At 35.3% G+C, this 16,624-nt stretch overlaps 1 long non-coding RNA gene across 1 annotated transcript in view; it reads right to left on the bottom strand.

Moving 5' to 3' along the window:
• LOC138707276 (uncharacterized) overlaps positions 1-16,624 on the bottom strand; it is a 568,249-nt gene that overhangs the window by 139,477 nt on the left and 412,148 nt on the right. Inside the window, exon 4 of the long non-coding RNA XR_011334147.1 lies at positions 2,979-3,704. This is a non-coding gene — a long non-coding RNA (uncharacterized lncRNA). The remainder of the gene's footprint in view (positions 1-2,978; positions 3,705-16,624) is intronic.

Below are 16,624 nucleotides of genomic sequence, written 5' to 3' on the forward strand. Positions count from 1 at the left end.
AAATTAAACACAGAACAAATATGGGAAATGTCTGCTATTAATCGGTTGAGAAGCTTGTGCTACTTAGTCTGTTTTCAAAAAATACTTAAAGTTATAATTTATAAAACAGTTATATTCCCAGTTGTTCTGTATGGTTGTGAAACCTGGATTCTCACTTTGAGAGAGGAACAGAAGTTAAGGTTGTTCGAGAATAGGGTGCTTAGGAATATATTTTGGACTAAGAGGGACGAAGTTACAGGAGAATGGAGAAAGTTACACAACGCAGAACTGCACGCATTGCATTCATTCTCTTACATCATTAGGAACATTAAATCGAGACGTTTGGGATAGACAGGGCATGTAGCACGTATGGGTGAACCCAGAAATGCGTAGCGGTATAGTGTTAGTTGGGAGACCGGAGGGAAAAAGTTCTTTTGGGGGCCGAGACTTAGATAATATTAAAATGAATTTGAGGGAGGTGGGACATGATGGTAGGGACTGGATTAATATAGTTTAGGAGAGGGACCGATGGTGGGGCTAATGTGGAGGAGACAATGAACCTCCGGGTTCTCTGAAAGCCATTTGTATGTAAGTATTACATTATGCATAAATATACTCAGAGTTTAGGAGATATCAAGTAATAATGACTTCTATATTCTTAATTAACATCGTCCTTTACGAACTTAAATCCACACCATCAATTTTCAGATTTAGGAAATAATAAATTGTCGTTACATAGGTTGCGGATAGAGGAGACGGCCTCCAGATATGGAGGGTAGCTGCGAATATATTGAATAAGCAGTCGTGGACAGCCGATAAGGGGTGGTCCTCCAGCTTGGGGGTTGGGCGAAGGGCTAACAACCCATCACCGTAAAAAAACAGCTTGTTACGAATCCCTACAATAAGCCTCGGCACGTATGGGCGAATCCAGAAATGCATATAGAGTGTTAGTTGGGAGACCGGAGGGAGAAAGACCTTTAGGGAGGCCGAGACGTAGATGGGAGGATAATATTAAAATGGATTTGAGGGAGGTGGGGTATGATGATAGAGACTGGATTAATCTTGCACAGGATAGGGACCGATGGCGGGCTTATGTGAGGGCGGCAATGAACCTTCGGGTTCCTTAAAAGCCATTTGTAAGTAAGTAAGTAAGAACCACAGCCTTTAGACAAGAAAACTAATTAGCATATGAGGAAGTCTACTCTTAATAAACCTAAAATCACAAAAAGGAAGAAACCATCAAATCACGATTTGTAAAATAAACATTCTTGCACATATACACCTTAGATCCTTAGAAGAATAAACAGTACTCTCTAGATTACAAGCCGGACATAGTAAAGAAATTAAAATTGTGAATGGATATAATTCCTTTCCTCCCATATAAATTAAAAGATAACAAACGCGAGTCCCTTTATACACACTGGACGCTCTACAACTCAAGAAGGAAAATACCTTCTCTGGAGTATCCTGAAAATACTGAACTGAAAGTGTCAAAGCTCAAGGTCATTTTCTATAGATCTTGGGCAGCAGTATTTCGCCAAGAGTCCTGAAATCTTAAGGGATTTCTTGCGTTTAAGGTTCAGAAACAAACTTCCACATTTATGTAAACGAGACGCTCAATATTCCGTATATTTGCGAAATTAGAATACAGTGAAATTTATCTTGTAGTCTCCGTTTGACCGTGTAGTTTTTTTGGGAACGTCAATATATTAATTTGAAGCCATCATATTCCGATATTTGAACTCACGTAGATTTCTCTTCAGCCAAAACAAGAAACACTTAATGCTTTTTTTTTTTTCGTATTCGCAAAATGTGAATTTTAACTTGGAGCGTTTCTTTGCGAATCACTCTGTGTCACCCGCAATGCATTCGCTAATCGCAGAACTTCATTTTAAACGGCGAGTTCAAATGGACAGAGTTACGCAATAATGAGATATTTGCGCAAATCTGTTGATGGCAGGCTAATTTAACTCGGAAAAATTCAAGAAAGCGATATCTCTAATGGCAATTACATTAATATTCTCATTATAGAAATAGAAATATATATATATATATATGTGTATTCTCCCTGCAACATAGTCCTAGTAAGCTTATATTAAATTAATTTTCATCACTTTACTAGCTATCTCAAATATTAAATTAATAATAATTCATTGAATTAAATTAGCTCATAAATTAAGTTACTACTTTACCTTATAGATTTATCTAAATTTAAATAAATGTGTAGTGAAGAATATTGCTGGAGAACCTTTTAAGTGTAGTGTAAATATTTGTAATTTAAATTTATGTATTGTATTGATTAAGGCTGGTTGAGTGGAAGAGAAGGCCTTATGGCCTTAACTCTGCCAGCGAAAATAAAACATTATTATTATTATTATTATTATTATTATTATTATTATTATTATTATTATTATTTGAATTTTGCTGCTATTTATAAGCAAAAAACTCGTTTATTGTATAAAATTCATTTATTTATTTTGCTTAGGAATATTAATTCACCTGCTGGTCTATTATTAAAAATCGGTTAGCCTTTTCCGGTAAATAATAAATAAATTTGAAAAATAAAGAACACAACTTTCTGCCCAGAATCCGTAAACTTTTGGAAACTGAGAATTAAAATTAAAACTTGTACACCCCTTCTCAGAAAATAGAAAAATTTAAATGGATACAATTTTATTATAGCCATATGTTATATACAATTTTAAAGAGGGAAGACCAAAGAATAAATTGGAAAGATGAAAAAGTAATCAAAATCTTACGCAAAATCGAATTGCATCCGATCTTAAGATTTTAGAGAATTACCATGAAATAACAACAGATACTTCACTTTTATTTACATCAGTGTTTGTAGGGATGCTTCAATTGCCACAAAAACGGGCTGCTTCAGCTAACAAGTTTCGGCGGTATAATCTATGCATAAGCCTCTCCGCAACAAGTATAAGAAGTAGTACAGTGCAGCTCCATATAATTATGTTAGTTAAATAAACATTTAAACTTACCTTCTGCAGCAGACTGAAGAGAAACTTGGAGGCACAACGTAGGCACTTGTTATGCAGGCCGACGTGGGACACAATCCTATTCTCAGCGGGACCCCCACCGGTCTTGATTACATTTACCCGATTCTCGTCTTCATTTCTTACATTTCAAAATGTTTCTTTCACACCATTTTCTTTCTTGCAGCTAGTTCTCCATGAGCATTCAACATTTAAATCCAAACAAGTCAAAACGCCTTTGTAGCTTAGCTTTTAGTTCACTATCACTTGAAGGCAGCGGACCCCGATTAAATTCCCGGCAATGGCGGAATTTTATTTGTGGTAGACAAAGTCAAAGTTCAAACAGTTTTCCTCAGGTTTCTTCTATTTTTCTTTTCCTCTTCATTCTACCAACACTATACACAATTCACATTTGTCGTCTCAGTTTCCAAAAACGGAACACATACTTGTGTTTGTTCGACACCGTATCGGTCGTTCGCCGTGCCAGTTGTTAGTCTCGCTCTTCCAAAGCTCGGTAGGTGTCAGTGGTTGTAGGTTCTAGACAACTCAGATCTTCCCCGATTCTGTGTAACAGGGAACTACACGATTGAGTTGCTTTTCTGAGATACGGCAGACCACCACCAAAGGTATGATATTCGAAGCTGTTGACTGGAGAGTAAAATAACGAGTGCACGAAAGGACTACTGGGGCAGAAGTTCCAGTATCTGTGATTAATATAATCAGCTCCGCATCCTGAAACAAATAAAAACAATTTCCATCAATATTATATTTTATGAAAAATTAGTACATTCGTAGATTTTAACAGAAGTAATAGTCTGTCGAACTACATATCCAGAGAAATTATGAATTTTCTATTACAGGCACGAAAGAATATGTAACTATATTTTAAAAGAATTTTGGGCCTCTTGTATTACGCTTCAACTTCAATGTTTAAATTGTGGTTTTATGCCATGCTGACATTGTGAATACACTTTTAAAGTGCAGTAATCGTCTGATATTCTCACAAGACTTACGACAGAACGGGAGAAATACATGAAAGTGGTAAAGAAATTGTAAAGTTTCAATTGTATTAAAATTTATCCAATTTAAAGTTTTATTAGTCATGTATTTTATTCGTGAACCTTACCTATTCGCGCAATTTCCCCCACTTTTTTTTTTTTCAAAATTCGGAAGCAAGAAATCGAGTGGGGTAATTGCCGATGACTATAAAATATAGGAAATAAATCGATCGTAAAACACCAAATAAATAATTTAATGATGACATTAATGTTTAATAATATGTAATTACAAATTATGGGCACTTTTTCGATTTTATGAACTTTGAAGAAATTGTGAGTGTATACCCCGAGGCGTCAATTGAAGCGTTGAGCCCAATAACGCTCTATGTTACAATTTTAAAAATTGAATTTCTAATGGAATAATGTTCTGTATAGTCTTACACAGCTGTCACAAAAATTGTTTTTCAATATCTGTATCAGAGGCGTTTCTACAAGAGATACAAACATGAATTCCTTGGTTGGAACAACGGTCTATGTCACTAGGCATTTCTAGCGTAGCCAGTTGTTCACATCGTATCGGGAGTTATAAAGGTGAGTTGAGGTAAATAAGTAAGTAACCAAGACATTCTTATTATTAATACTTACTTACTTTCTTATGGCTTTTAAGGAACCCGGAGGTTAATTGCCGCTCTCACATAAGCCTGCCGTAAGTCCTTGTCCTGAGCAAGATAAATCCAGTCCCTACCATCATATCCCACCTCCCTCAAATTCATTTTAATATTATCCTGCCATCTACGTCTCGGCCTCCCCAAAGGTCTTTTTCCTTCCGGCCTCCCAACTAACAGCTACTCTATATGCATTTCTGGAATCGCCCATAGGTGTCCATCTTAAACCTCTGGATTTAATGTTCCTAATTGTCAGGTGAAGAATACAATGCGTGCAGTTCTGCGTTCTGTAACTTTCTTCATTCTCCTCTAATTTCATACCTCTTAGCCCCAAATATTATCCTAAGCACCTTATTTTCAAACACTTTTAACCTCTGTTTCTCTCTCAAAGTGAGGGTCCAAGTTTCACAACCATAAAATAATTGTTAATAAGTTTATTTACTTGTCAATAAGTTTATTACGCATAATATATTTAACTTTATTTCAATCGGTAATTATGTATGGAATAATAGGATGGGGGTAGCTCATTTAAATCCAATTTTAATGCACTTTATTTATTACAGAAGGAAATAATTAAAATATTAATTCATAAACCTATTGATTTTCCATCTCAAAAATTGTTTAGGACTTTAATGTACTTAACATAAGACAAATTTATTATATTGTATTAATAAAATTCATACATAAAAATCGAAATAATTTTGAATTGTATTCTCATAGTTATGAAACAAAAGGTATGAATTCTTTAAGATTGTTTGAATCAAAATGCAACACTGTTACAGTATTAGTCATAGTAGTAATTTAGGCCCAAGAATATATAACAAATTTATATTTAAATATCCTAATCTTGTCAATTATAATAGTTCTAGTATTAAATTTAAAAAGTTATGTATGAATTTTATAAAAATTGTAAATTTAAATTTATATATTCTAACTGCATAGTAGACGTAAGACTATTACATACTTATTAATTCCGCCCCTAAGCACGAGTTCTACTCTTTCAGGGGCGAGCTAATGTTTTTCTGAATATACTACATTTTATGTTACAATTATTAGCAAAATAAATAAATAAATCTATACAAATAATAAATCTGTAGCCAAAATTTTTCTGGTAATTTTCGATTTTCCAAAAATAATTGGTGTTAACATGTATAATTAACCATTCTGAAACCTAAAATCGCTTTTTTGAAATTTTTGTTTGTATGTCTGTCTGTCTGTCTGTCTGTCTGGATGTTTGTTAACTTTTCACGCGATAATGGCTAAACTGATTTATATGAAAATTGGAATATAAATTAAGTTCGTTGTAACTTAGATTTTAGGCTATATGGCATTCAAAATACTTTATTTAAAAGGGGGCTTATAAGCGGTCTTGAATTAAATGAATCGCAATATCTCCCTTCTTATTAATTTTCGTGAAAAATGTTACATACGAAAAGTTTTTTTTTTTTTTCAATTATTTCCGATATGTTTTATTCTATGCAAAATTTTGATAGGACTGATATTTCATGAGATAAATGAGGTTTAAATTTTAATAACAACGCCATCTAAGTCGCAGTAATGAAATAAAAAACAAATGACTTCATCTATAAGGGGCCTAGGACAACAACAAACGAAAGCTATTAAACATAGCCTACAGAAAATGTTTCTGTGTTTGTATGAAGTAATATCGATTAAAGGATATACAAGACTTTTAAAATAACAATATAATAACATTTTCACCGCCGCCTCAGATTATAGCGTTGTTGTTCCTGCAATAACTCCAATGTGCAAAATATAACATTTTTGAGTAGAAAGAAAAAACACGTTTATTCATTCCATGGTACATAGGAGATCATGAATTCTTACATTTTCAAAAGAAAGAAATATAATTGAATATCACTATATATGCTGTATCACTATTTCAGTTATTTGAAGGGTTCAGAACCATAGTGGGCCAAGCACCATTTAGTGAAGACTTAGAAACCAAGGGTTAAAATTAAATTATTACCATAATTCAATGGAGACATATAGCAAGTAATATAAAGTATACATAAAAAAATCTAAATGATTTCAATATTCATTAAGCTATGGTTGCATGTAATAACAATTAAGAAACATGTTAAAGGAATTGTCATTGCACGAAATGAGTGATCTCTGGACCAAAATGATCGCATTTTAATTATTTAAATACAATTTAAATGAAGTAACATATTAGTAGAAAACTTTAAATATTTGAGTTCCATAGTAAACAAGGAGAATGATGAATTAGTGGAGATAAAAGAATAGTACATAATGAAACGAGCCTATAATGATAGTAATTAAGAAAGCGAGTATGGATGTTTATGAAACGAGCGCAAGCGAGTTTCATAATTTTCATACGACCTTCTTAATTACCATTATAGGCAAGTTTCATACGACTTTTTATGCTCGACCATATTTCTAACTTGAAATTACCGGTATTCAGATGTATACATTTTATTTGTATCTGACAAGATCGGAAGTGACCTTGTTCTAGGTCGTGAATTGTGAGATGTGCGCAGACTCGAAAGTATTGATTTTTTCCGAGGAACAATAATGTCATTGACCTTGATGATAATATTATAACATTATAACCTTGATTATTGAATTCGACATTGAAAAACGAGATGACAAATTGAATTTATTTGAATATTATTTACAATTAACGCTAATTATTATAGTAACAGAACATAACCTTCTGCGACAGTATTGGATTTCAGACTCCGTGACATTTCGCTAATTCTATTTCGATTGCATATCCGAGAATAATCGATACTTGCGGTTTTATAACGGTACAAAGCTGACTTGTCATTGGCTGAACACATGTAAGCTGAGTTATCATTGGCTGAAGACCTGTACTTTAATGAGTAGGTGTACTTTAATGACATGCATTAAAGGACTGCTACCAGGTGTATAATTAGTACATTTCGGCATGGTCGAGCATAAAGAACATTACGGGCTAACAAAGCCTATTTTTCGATGATCGACTTGTTGAAATCCCAAACAATACATAGGAATAACAAAATACGATTGCATAAAACAATAAGACCAATACTGTGCTATGATTGTGAGACATGGACCATGCAAAGTAAGGCGGAGGAAAGATTGAACAGCTTCGAGAGAAGGATTTTAAGACGGATTTTTGGCTCAGTCCATGATGAGAAAGGGTGGAGAATAAGACATAATTCTGAGTTATATCAGTTATATAAAGATATGGAAGTATCCAGATTTATTAAATTTAGAAGATTACAGTGGACAGGACATGTAGTGAGAATGGGTGAGAAGCGGATAGCAAGAAAGTCCTTCACCCAACAAATGCATGGGAAAAGAATAGTTGGAAAGCCCAGGAAAAGATGGGAGGATGAAGTCAGAGAGGACGCCGTGAATATTCTAGGGATAAGGGCATGGAAAACGAAGGCCAGAGATAGAGAATATTGGAAGAGACGCATTGAGGAGACCAAGGCTCAAATTGGGCAGTAGCGCCATAGCAGCAGCAGCAGCAACATATTAAACGATTTATCCTTCTATCAAACACGAATGTTCCCTGGATCAAATGTCCTATTTTAAATATGTAATTACTTTATATTTATTTCTAACGGATGCGGCGAAGCGCACGGGTACGGCAAATAAATAAATAAATAAATAAATAAATAAATAAATAAATAAATAAATAAATACAGAACAACCGGTAATATTACTGTTTTATAAATTCTAACTTTGAGGATTTTTTAGTTAATATTTTATTATTATTATTATTATTAATAGGCTATTATTATTATTATTATTATTATTATTATTATTATTATTAAATGAAAGAGTAATGGAACGGAGAAAAATTCTCTCTGGCACCGGCATTTGAACCCGAGTATTCAGCTCTACGTGCTGATGCTTTATCCACTAAGCCACACCGGATACCACCCCGGCGTCGGACAGAATCGTCTCAGATTAAGCTCCAACTCTTGGGTTCCCTCTAGTGGCTGCCCTCTGCACTACGTCATAGATTCTATGAACGTAGGACCGAAGTCCACACATGTGCTGAGGTGCACTCGTTATGAGTGACTAGTTGGGCGGGATCCGACGGAATAAGCGCCGTCTTAAATCACGAAGTGATTTACGCATATCATATATTATTTTAATGTACCGAAGTACATATGATATTTCCATGTAGATATTCTGCGTCATCATTCGATGTAAGAGTAATGGAAAGGAGAAAAATTCTCTCCGGCACCGGGATTTGAACCCGGGTTTTCAGCTCTACGTGCTGATGCTTTATCCACTAAGCCACACCGGATACAACTCCGACGCCGGTTAGAATCGTCTCAGATTAAGCTCCAACTCTTGGGTTCCCTCTAGTGGCCGCCCTCTACACTACGTCATAGGTGTCTATGAACGCAGGACCGAGGTGCACTCGATATGAGTGACTAGTTGGCCGGGATCCGACGGAATAAGCGCCGTCTTAAATCACGAAGTGATTTACGCATATCATATATATGTGGATATAGTGGATAAAGCATCAGCACGTAGAGCTGAAAACCCGGGTTCAAATCCCGGCGCCGGAGAGAATTTTTCTCCGTTCCATTACTCTTTCATCGTATGATGACGCAGAATATTTTTTTTTATTTTATTGGGTTATTTTACGACGCTGTATCAACATCTAGGTTATTTAGCGTCTGAATGAAATGAAGGTGATAATGCCGGTGAAATGAGTCCGGGGTCCAGCACCGAAAGTTACCCAGCATTTGCTCGTATTGGGTTGAGGGAAAACCCCGGAAAAAACCTCAGCCAGGTAACTTGCCCCGACCGGGATTCGAACCCGGGCCACCTGGTTTCGCGGCCAGACGCGCTGACCGTTACTCCACAGGTGTGGACTGACGCAGAATATCTGCATGGAAATATCATATGTACTTCGGTACATTAAAATAATATATAAATAATATATATTATTATTAGGCTATTATTATTAGGCTATTATTATTATTATTATTATTATTATTAATATAGTACATGGCATTGTGATTTTACCCTCTATGGTGATATCTGGTATTAGTTGGCCAAATTAGCCTTTTAGGAACAGGTCTTGCGTGAACCTCACTATACAAGATGCAGCCGAAGTGAAGATGGGTAAACAGAATCTCAACGTCGGAAGAACGTAATTATTGCGGAGAAGAGGCTGCGGATGATTCCACTTGACTGTACGCTGCGGAGACTAGACCTAACTACGGGCCTATATATATTAAACTAAAAGCTAGCAACAATAGGTTCTGGTTGCAAGCACCCCACTCTCCCCTCCCCCAGGGTCAACAGTTATAGGAAACACATTACTATCTCGCAGGACGGGGCAGTAAGTGATGTGCGCGGGACTGCACCACGCTCGGCCATTAAGTATGGTCGTAATTCGCTGCTGGAACCAGAGAACACTAGTAGCCTCTCACGACCCGCTCGGCTTTCATCCCTTCCTACTACAACTCACGCTGTAGGCTCAATTCCATGGTCCAGATTCTTATTTCAAAGACCGTACAATTAACGATTATAATATTTCATTCTTAGAATAACTAGAAATTTATATTATAGCATTTACTCACAGGGTTTCAGGCAAAGCTCAATGAGCGCCATGTTCTACGTTTTAAACCATGATATTTTACTGCAACCTTTAAAGTACAGTTCTAAAATCGCCAGTAAGTCTTTTAAAAATACCAATTGTGTCTGTGAGTTATTTCTAGGCCCATAGAACCAATCTCGAGCAACCTCTTTGATGAGGTAAGGTAATAGGAGAGATGCGAAACTTTCAAGTGAGTTATCAGTAGGGCTAGGATTTTTATGAAATTGCATCTTTTTTCTAGTAAGCCAGAAACATTGCTGCTTTAGTATTTATATGTTATGTGATAAACTGAGTGTTTTAAAACATTTATGTTAGGGCATGTTTTGCATTTTTTGCCTCTTACAACTCATAAGAGCATTTCTTGTTTTATTCGGTCATTTGTGTGGTATTTTCAATTAATTTGGCCATGAATCCCCATTATTAATGTAAAATATTATTCATTTCCTTTGATATTTTCTCTACATATTTTGTCAATTAATACCCATTATTTTGTATATTATTTTAATTGTTTTCTACACATATATTATCATTTTAACGCAGTACACCCCCACGTAATGGATCAGTCCAACTACCCCTTTAATATAGACTCCTCTATACCTGCTAGTTCCGAATAAGAGTGGCCTTGAGTGGACTACATGGAATTTCATCAGGTAAAATAATTAATAAAAGTTTACTACTTAGAAAAATTATGTAGAATTAAATAAATTGAATGTTGGTACTAGGATTTAATTTAATTACTAATCTAAATATTAATATTCCTACTAATCCAATTATGTAAGATCAATTTTTAGGGCATTTTAAGGACATTTTTGAAAGATATTTAAGTCATAAAGGCATTGTTTTAGGATATTTTTTGATCATTTATAAGTCATCAAATTCCTAGCCCTAGTTATCAGTCATCCCATAGCTCGCATGCATGAACCACTTTCTAGCAAAGCCTGATCTAAAGCATTGCATTCAGGATGATTCACGAGGATTTATCGTCACTTACCGAGCTTATTTCCGAAGACATTCTGAGCCAAAAAGTCACATAAACATTTGTCCTAATCTCAATATTTTCAGTGCTAAATTAATTTGAAGTTTTTTGTAAAATACCATTATTCTTGATTTTTAAGGATAAAAGAATATTACAGATAAAGATTGAACTATTCAGGAGTACCATGTCTTTAATTAGTTAGTATTCGGAAGCTAAAAATGTGTTGTGAAGTCCGTAGTTGCTTGGTACAGAATTTTTTTTTTCCGGTTTTTAACTACAAAATTATATTTTCTTCCGCATTTATCACAACAATTGTTACAAATCACGCCGCCCTTGTAAATTCTTCAAGACTCTGCATTAAGAATTAAGAATTAGCCACGAAATCCCGTGAAGGGCAAGGGCCTCCTGACTATGCAGGGTGGATTATCAAGTAGTTCCCGGTTAGCCACTCCGGGAATGATGGTCACTTTTGTGATGTAATAGTTTGGGATGCTGTCTGGGTTAACACTGAAGGGCCCACTGTTCACTAGTCACTGTTTGGGTAGCAAGTCACTTTGTGATTAGTTTCCATTGCTGTCTGCCTTTCGCTGTTCTTGACCATAGATGGCCGAATCATGATTTACGTTCGTCTGCCCACCTTGTCTTCTGTCTTCCAGGGTTGCGTTTGCCAATCCTTGGGTCCCATGTCGTGAGGATTTATGTCCATTAGGATGCATAATTAAACTGTAAAGAATTAAGTTCCTAAAGTCGTATGATCTGTAACAATTTTTGTGTTAAGTGCGTAAGAATGATGTAATTTTTAGTTAAAAATTAAAAATCTCTACAAAGCAATTAACAACACATTTTTAGGTTCAGATGAATAACCAATTAAAAAAAATTATACTCCTTAATAGTCCATTCTCAGTCGATACCTGTGGAGTAACGGTTAGCGCGTCTGGCCGCGAAACCAGGTGGCCCGGGTTCGATTCCCGGTCGGGGCAAGTTACCTGGTTGAGGTGTTTTCCGGGGTTTTCCCTCAACCCAATATGAGCAAATGCTGGGTAACTTTCGGTGTTGGACCCCGGACTCATTTCACCGGCATTATCACCTTCATCTCATTCAGACGCTAAATAACCAGATATGTTGATAAAGCGTCGTAAAATTACCCACTAAAATAAAAAAAAATAGTCCATTCTCTATTTGTAATATTTTTTTCCCTTAAAGCTAAATAAAAAAAGGTATTTTACTAACAACTTCAAGACAGTGTAACTCTGAAAATACTGAAATTATTACAGATGTTTATATGAGCCTTTGAGAGCAAAAATTTTGTAAGTCAAAAATGGATAATTAGGGTTAAAGTAAATATTCTGTAAAAAACAGCGCAAAGTAGCAATTAATATTCAATTTATTTAAACTATTAGTAATCAGTGGATAGCACAAAGGACATATTAATTGCTATTTTGCGTTATATTTTACAGAATTTTTACTTTAAACCGCATTACCCAATTTTGACTTACACCACTTCTGCTCTGAACGGCTTATATGATAATTTTTTGCCCAGAATGTCTTGCAAATAAGCTCTGTAAGTGGCGGTAAAAACTCGTGAATCATTCTGTGTATTTAGAATTTACCTGTCCCATAATTCCAAAACGTGTCTTATCCAGGAGAATTGAACATTCTTCTAAGTATACTACTGCACTCTATGATGAATACACAATATACTGTCACAAAATGACGTTGCAAATAAATTCTTCTCTCACTCAATTTAACCCAGATATGCCTACTGTCCTATTAAAAGGACAGTTGTCAATGTTTCAAATTACCCTCTCTACAGTTAACGCATTTACTTCTTCACAGTTGTCACTATTACTGGTCTTAATAAGAGGCTTGCTAGGTGTGGTAAGACTGGTAATGAGAGTTCTGGTCATCGCTGAGTTTGAGATGTGGACGTGTGAATTGTTCGTTTAATTCAGCTATGGCATCCCAGACGCAAATCAGGTAAGAATTTTAAATATTTTTAGTTCGGAATTATTTTACAAATTGTTGCAGATCAAATGATTCCTAATAAACATAAATATAACGTGAAACCACAATATGTTCGAAATATCTATTCATTGTGACATAACAATGACGAAAACTTATGTGTCCTTTTAAAAGGACAGTAGGCATATCCCCATATATTTTGAAATTGTTTCGCTTTTTCAATTTTAGTGGATTTTCCCTGCATGAAATGCTATCTACGTTTGAAAATTATGCTACGGGCGAAATTTCGTCTCAAATACAGACATATCACTATAATGCAGCCTACAAATGCCACACAGGGTTCGTGTGCACACAAAATTGGGTTTCTGGCGTCTTGTCAGCCCACTGAAGTGTGTGGATATGAAGGGAAAAGTTGAGACAGTGTCGGGTGTAGTTGCTGGGTAGCTAGTCGGCAGAGCGTTGGTGCGCTAAGCCAAAGGTCCAGGGATCGATACCCGGCTGCGAAACAATTTTTCCTTTGAAATTATTCAAGTCTGCTTCACAAGGAGATTTCCCTGAAAGCCAGATTTGCACAGCAAAATCCTTTTACAAGTGGTGGACTGGTGACGTTCTGGAGGAAGGTATTGAACGGACATAAGTTTCTATTGTTTTTCATTTAGTATTTTTGGAAGCGGTCTTATTTTCTATCTAAATTGTCATTGTCATAACAATGTAGATTTTAGAAAATGAACTCAAACCTGTCTTTCGACATTGCCACAGCAATTGCTTCATTATATGTATCGTCACTTCTCTCCCAATATAACCTCCTGCTCGAAACTTCAACACTCTTTTCGCCTATTACTTATTTTTACGTATCGATAGCAATACGGTACTATTCAATGACGAAAGCATTCCAAAGTTAAACGAATTTAGTCACAATGAATCATTCTTCAGAATAATATTAGTAGTAATAATAAAGACACTATAATAAAATAACAACGTAATAATTTGTTAATAATAATAATAACAATAATAAGAATAACAACAATAATAAGAATAACAACAATAATAAGAATAACAACAATAATAATTGTAAATTACAACAATTACATTGTTTCCTTTCATATAAGCATAGTATACAATTATTCCTCAAAATGTATGCTCATATGCCTACTGTCCTTTTAAAAGGACACCTGTTTCTAGCTCAACCAGTTACAACTAGAATGTTTCGACACCATACAAATACTTCAGTTATAAGATACTGCATTAAATGAGATTTGAAAATACACAAAGATTGCAAAAAAAATATTTCAGGCATATCTGGGTTAATAGGAGAAATATGGTTGATGTTCCAAAATGTGTCTTATCCTCCAAAAGTGTGTTCCATTACTTGTCTACTCCATACTCCATAGAATTGTAGTAAAAAAGAGGCACAGCATTTTTTATATTGAGCCTCAAGTTATTCGCAAAGGGAACACCATTGAAGAAGCGAAATTAAGTTATGTTTACTACGCTCTAACAAAACATTTCGGCGATGAATGGAAAGATCGGGCCGGATAATTTTTCTACATAAACCTCCTGAACGGAAATCGTGCTTATGAAACCCAGAACGTTGAATCAGATGTTGACTGTTATGAACCAGACTCTGAATCAGTTCATTGTGCTTAAGAACATTTGAAAACATTTTCATTATGAGAGTATTTTGAGTTTTTTTTAGTAAGTTTTCAGCTTTTTACTAAACACTGACATGAAACTACTACTTTAACAACGTATAACTTTTGATTTGAAGTCTTGTAATACAAAATTTAATTTGTATTGAAGATTTTTGTCTTTTTCCAAATCATGCCTTATCCAAAATATGTCGTTTCCAAAACTTGTCTTCTCCTAGGTATGGTTCCAAAACGTGCCTTCTCCAACTTTTAACATTTAAATAGAAACCTTCCTGAACAAGGTCAGCTAATGAGCTTCTATTCCTGACCTATATGCTGTAAGATATTTATTTTGAAGGGTGAAAAAAATCTTATTTTAACATAACAAAGTAAATATTTATGTGTGATACGTGAAAATGAAGCCATAAAGTAAACAGGAATACTTCATGGAACCCCAGGAAACGACATTCCCAACAGGATCACGATACGCATAACTGTAAATAAAATAAGAAGCTGTGGATGTGTTTTAGACAAGAAAACGGAAACGGTGTGGACGAGCGCTAACAGAAGAGAAGTTAAATGAAATTAGAAATCCCTCTCTTCATGCGGAAAATTTAAAGAACAAAGCGTGTTAAGTACAGCTTCCATAATTTATGAAAATTGAGGGAATATAACACGAGAGAAATCTCTCACTACTGTGCCTCAAGAATATTTCGCGTAAATTAAATCTATTTAAGAAAATACCACACATGTACAGATAGAGACAGAGAACTTTTCTACATATTGTCGTAAAATATGTAGAGTTACTACAATTTCTACGTTGTTATCAGTGATATACCGGCAGGCAGAGTACGTCATCCAGTTTCCGGAGTGAAACTACAGTTGTGTTGGTCTGAATACTTTATATTTGGTTTGGTTTATAAAGGCAGAGTATAGGACTATGATAAGAGAAATAATTTACTTACTTACAAATGGCTTTTAAGGAACCCGAAGGTTCACTGCCGCCCTCACATAAGCCCGCCAGCGGTCCCTATCCTGTGCAAGATTAATCCAGTCTCTATCATCATACCCCACCTCCCTCAAATCCATTTTAATATTATCCTCCCACCTACGTCTCGGCCTCCCCAAAGGTCTTTTCCCTCCGGTCTCCCAACTAACACTCTATATGCATTTCTGGATTCGCCCATACGTGCTACATGCCCTGCCCATCTCAAACGTCTGGATTTAATGTTCCTAATTATGTCAGGTGAAGAATACAATGCGTGCAGTTCTATGTTGTGTAACTTTCTCCATTCTCCTGTAACTTCATCCCGCTTTGCCCCAAATATTTTCCTAAGCACCTTATTCTCAAACACCCTTAACCTATGTTCCTCTCTGAGTGAGAGTCCAAGTTTCACAACCATGCAGAAGAACCGGTAATATAACTGTTTTATAAATTCTAACTTTCAGATTTTTGGACAGCAGACTAGATGATAAGAGCTTCTCAACCGAATAATAACACGCATTTCCCATATTTATTCTGCGTTTAAATTCCTCCCGAGTGTCATTTATATTTGTTACTGTTGCCCCAAGATATTTGAATTTTTCCACCCCTTCGAAGGATAAATCTCCAATTTTTATATTTCCATTTCGTACAATATTCTGGTCACGAGACATAATCATATACTTTGTCTTTTCGGGATTTACTTCCAAACCGATCGCTTTACTTGCTTCAAGTAAAATTTCCGTGTTTTCCCTAATCGTTTGTGTATTTTCTCCTAACATATTCACGTCATCCGCATAGACAAGAAGCTGATGTAACCCGTTCAATTCCAAACCCTGCCTGTT

Source organism: Periplaneta americana, chromosome 10 (assembly GCF_040183065.1).
Source record: "Periplaneta americana isolate PAMFEO1 chromosome 10, P.americana_PAMFEO1_priV1, whole genome shotgun sequence".
Classification (NCBI taxonomy): Eukaryota; Metazoa; Arthropoda; class Insecta; order Blattodea; family Blattidae; genus Periplaneta; species Periplaneta americana.